This window comes from Octodon degus, unplaced genomic scaffold, assembly GCF_000260255.1.
Source record: "Octodon degus isolate 3935 unplaced genomic scaffold, OctDeg1.0 scaffold00091, whole genome shotgun sequence".
In the NCBI taxonomy this organism is placed as follows: domain Eukaryota; kingdom Metazoa; phylum Chordata; class Mammalia; order Rodentia; family Octodontidae; genus Octodon; species Octodon degus.
Genome location: NW_004524667.1, coordinates 11189739 through 11194944, shown reverse-complemented (window position 1 = coordinate 11194944; position 5206 = coordinate 11189739). Strand labels below are relative to the sequence as shown.

General features: G+C 37.5%; 1 pseudogene; it reads right to left on the bottom strand.

Moving 5' to 3' along the window:
- Positions 1 to 292: 292 nt before the first annotated feature.
- Positions 293 to 449, bottom strand: LOC111818440 (annotated as a pseudogene).
- Positions 450 to 5206: the final 4757 nt, after the last annotated feature.

Here is a 5206-nt window from a genome sequence, read left to right as displayed (position 1 = left end):
ATAACATCCTGTAATTCAGTTTTTTTCCCAAATTTACTGATCAGGGAGATTATGGGGCCACAGAGGAAAATGATTGATGATGTAGAGTGTGCCCAAGGAGAGTCACATGGAGAGAAAACATTCTCTCAGGCTTCCACAGAGAGCAAATTGGTCAAGCAATGGCCGTGACTCATCCTCATGGCTGACACTGACAAAAGATCTACAAACTGTGGTACAGGATCTCAGGATAAATCCTGAGGGGATTTGACTGACTTTGGCAGATACGAACTTTACATTGCTTGCTATATAAATCTTGTTTTATCTTGATCTTAACCATCAAGCAGAAAAGTATAAAAGTGACATATAAAAAGTAAATCCATGCTAATATGCTGAGCTATAAAAGGCTCAGTAAACAACTTCTGACATTGCCAGTACTACACTTGATCTTAGCCAAAAGGCCAAGAAGCAATACATTGCCAGTACTATGGATAACCCTCTACTATTATGGACTACTGGACTATATTGGATTATTTTGCTGAATTCATGCACCCACAATACTTAAATGGCAATGGAATACCCATCTCCAACAAAACTAAACAAAAAAGGGGATACAAGGGAAAGACCATTTTGTATCTGTATATACAAAATAGGACAGATATACAGCTACTTTCTCTTAGTCCAATGAGAAGAAAGATTTGTACTAATAGTGTTTGGACAAGATATCATGTCTGCATCTTGTACTATGAATAACCACTAGAAGACAACAATATGCAGTGTATTATTTATTGAAACTTCTACGAATCATTTTGAAACTATCTCATTGCTATTTGTTTCTCAATAAAATTAATTTTAAGAATAGTTGCTACGAATATGAATGTCTTGATGAAAGACACTGGCACTCATTTAAATTCATGAGTGTTAACTAAAAGATTTATAGTTTTTTACTATTATTTCTTATAACTGTAAATGTGTGTTTTTAAGTTTAGTTTCCTAAATATACTAGATATTTTATTTTTCTCCTAGATCAACATAAGACATTTTGATAATCAAAGCCCACAGAAAAGTCTCATTAAATTATGTCCCTTATTTTTCCTTTTACTAGTTACTATAAAAAGATCCTAAATAGTAATCATCTTTCAAGGTTGTTCAGAACATTTTGATGTAAGATCCCTTATATCAGTCATATACATCACATAAAATATTTGGGGCCTGGTTTCCCACCCCAAATTCCCTGAGGAATTCTGGGTAAGATGGAAGATACAAAGGAGCCTTTATGTGACTCTTTAGTGAAAAGAGTTAAGATTTACAAAGGAGAAACTATAGGCTGAGGAGAAAGACACCAAAAATCAAAAAGAGATTATCACATAGAAAGAGAAAAAGCAACACAAAGAAAGTATGAAGGAGTCTACAGTGTCAAACTCTGTTCCCTGAAGAACTGGTAGGGTAACTGGAAAGTGCTGACAGCCTATATAAGCCAGAGGAAAGACCCACAGTTATTGCAAGTTATAAATCCAGGCTGGGGACTTAGTCTGAAAGTAACTCTTCCTTTATAGTAAGATAGCTCCAGAGAAAACATCCATTGCAGCACTTGCCATTTCTTGAAGAGCTATCACCAAGTAAAATGTGGAGAGAGGCTTCATTCTTTGAAAATGAGCTACAGTATATATCAGATGTCACAAAACAACCACATCCCATGGTCTACAAGGACATCCTGACATGGTGACTAGATTGGAGGCAATGAAGAGTGATAGAGAGGTGTACTGTATGTCCCAGAACAGATATGCTAATGCGTTTAAGCAGTTTAAGTGGGGCCAGAGAGATAATAAGTGCTTGCCTGGCAAGGGCCAGAGTTCAATTCCCAGTTCCACAAAAAAAAAAGCAGTTTAAGTCTGGAGCTCAAGCTACAGAGGCATAGTGTTCAACAATGCCTCTCTGTGTGGTAAGGTGCAAGACCCACTCCACATGTTCTGAGGGACCTATGTCAGAAAATACCATGATCAAGCCAGTGTACTACTCAATTCCTGAAGTGACCCCTTCCACCAGCACAGAATTCAGTGGTCTGATTACTTTCCCACCCTCTGACTTATTTTGGTCATGACTCTTCTTGGATGTCTGGAGCATGAGAGGCAAGTAAGCCTACTCCCATCTCACATATCCTCAACTGGTTAGCTCTCCTGTCTGGAAGGGGGGTGTATTAGCTACTCTTCTCTCATTGGTAGGACAAATACCCAACACTCAAAATGAGGGAAGGAAAGGTTCATTTAGCTCACAGTTAATAGAGGTCTCAAGATACTGGAGGAGAGGTTGGGATGCTGCGGTGCCCAGGATGACCTTCTCCACATCTCTCAGAAAACACAGGCTAGCCAGTTTAACAGTTGACACCTCTCTGGCCCCATTCCTGTAGCCCCACCCCGGTCCTCTGGCCCACCCCACAAGCCACTGGTTGCTCCTCCAGCCACATTTGCCCCATAACTTACATGAGGCTTTGGGGGGACAACGAGACACAAACCCAAAACAGGAAGAAAGGGCTCAGCATTCAGATAGCACCAGCCTGGGACATGGGAATAGAGAGAAAATGCAACCAGCCTCAGGTATAACTTGCTACCCTCTTACTTCTATACCTGCTGTATTCCAGTATTACAGGTCCTGGAAAGAAACTTCCAATTCAAATACTTCAGCATGAATAAAATTTGTGTGACTCACTTACCTTTGTGTTCTCTTCTGTTTGTTTTGTTGTGTTGAGTTGTTTTGGTTTTTATTTTAATCTAATATTGTTTGACTTTTAATAATTTAAGTTGTTTACTTCATTCTTTTCTATCTTGTCTTCCATTTGCTAGAATTTTGCTTTTTCTGCTTTTCTTTCCCCACTTCTTACATTTTTCCATTCTTACCTTATTATCATTACCTTTACCTTAACAATATTTTGTCTTTTAGGACCAGCCAAATAGCTCAGTGGATTAAGGCACCTGCAAGCAGGTACAGAGGTCAGGTGTTCGATCCCCTGGGCCTGCCATGCCGGCCCCGCCTCTGGGGCACAGTGAGATGGCAATTGAGACTGATCATGGTGGCATGTGCCTGTAATCCCAGCACTTGGGAGGCTGTAAACAGGTGGATCACTGAGTCCAATCTAATAGTGAGACCCTGAACACCCTGTAGACTCTTCCTTAAAATACAAAAAAAAAAAGCCCAATATTTAGTCTTTTCATTTATATTTCCTTTATCTTTTCTATTATTGTTGGTGATAGAGACATTGGTTATCTTTGTGTAGACATTCTTGTTCTGGTTTATTTTTATCACAATGAGTAGCACTCTAACAAAGGTGGCATACCTCTGAAAAAACTCTCACATAAAGTGGAAGATATACAAATCTCAACATAGAAATATAAGAAATGTGAGCAAAAAAGCAAAGCTTCAACTTGGTGTAATGACACACACCTAAAATCCCAGCACTTGGAAGCTGAGTCAGGAGGATTGCCATGAGTTCAAGGTTAGCCTGAACTGCATAGTGAGATTGTGTCTCAAAAAAAAAAGGTTCATAACTAAGCAGTAACTGAACCCAAAGATATTGAAATGGATAAAATCTCAGAAAAAGAATTGAAAAGACTAATTATTTAAATGATGCAGGACTTTAAAGAGGATACAAATAAAAAGTCTAGTTAAATAAGAAGAACAATGCAGAATATACAAGAATAATTCAACCAAAACAGAGACTCTAAAAAAGAACTCAAGTAGAAATCATGGGAATAAAAAATTCAGTAAGTTAAATCAAAAATTCCATGGAAAACCTCAACAATAGATTAAATCAAACACAAAAGAGAATCTCAGCACTTGAAGACAGTATTAATGATATGTCACATTCAGAAGTGAAAAAACTAAAAATAAGAATTTGTTTTAAAAAACATGCAAGGGGCCAGAGAGCTAGCACAGAAGACTAAAACGCCTGCTCAGGCAAGCTTAGGTAAGCACAGGGATGGTGGTTCGATCCCCAGCACCACATGCTGTGTCAGCTCCAACCCCTGGGTGGGCTGAGCCAGACACAGAGTGGGGCATGATGGCACATGCCTGTAATCCCAGCACTGGGAAGGCTGAAAAACCAGGAGGATCCCTGAGTCCAAGCTGCATAGTGAGATCCTGTAACAACCAAATACATTTTTTAAAAAAATACAAGACTTCTGGGACAAATCTTACAAATTTTTACTATGGAATATGGTGTCAAGGTAAAAATACAGACAAAGAAAATCTAGTGAAATAATAACAGAAAATTTCCCAGATATTGGGAAAGGTATGGACATCCATATGCTATAAGCATTTAAATCCCAAAGAGCAAGATCAGAAAAGAATCTCTCTATGTCATATTACACCTAAAATGTGTACAAAACAAGGAAATAATATTGAGAGCTGAAAAAGCAAGTCACTTTCAATGAACCTCCTGAGAAATAAATTAGGAAAACAATTATATTCATAATCATTTCAAAAAAATAAAATGCCTAGAAGTAAGTATAATCAGAGAAGTGAACAACCTTTACAACAGAATTATTTAATGTTAAAGAAATTGAAGAATGTACTAGAAACAAGTGAACAATCAACAGAGACAAAGTAGAGAATGGGAAAAAAAATTGCAGGTGCTTTTCCAATAGAAGACTAATATTTAGAATATACAGAGAACTCAAATAAACTAAACTCTGAAGGACAAATTATTTAGTAAAAATAGGGCAAATGAACAGACAGAAGCACAAATTGTCAATAAGTACGTGAACAAATATTTAAATTTCAAGTCATTAGGGAAATGTAAATCAAAACAAGCCTGAAAGTTTATGTTACTCTACTAAGAATGGCTATCACCAAATCCACACGCAGAAAAACAAATGCTGGTGAGGATAGGGGGAAATGGAATCCTCCGCACTAGTGACAGAAATGTAAACTAGTACAACCACCATGGGAATCAGTATGGATCGTCCTCACAAAACTAAAAACAAAAATTCTGTTTGAACCAGGCCAACCCCTCCTGATTATATTCTTATATTCCTAAAAAGTTAAAGTCATTATACTACAATGATGCATGCAAACCCATTTTTATAGCACATTTCACAGTAACTAAGCTCTGGAAACATCCCACATGCCCATCAACAGTCAAGTGGATAAATAAAAAGTGGTATATTTACACAATGGAATTTTATTCAACCATAAGGAAGAATGAATTCCAATTATTTGCAGGAAAATAGATGGC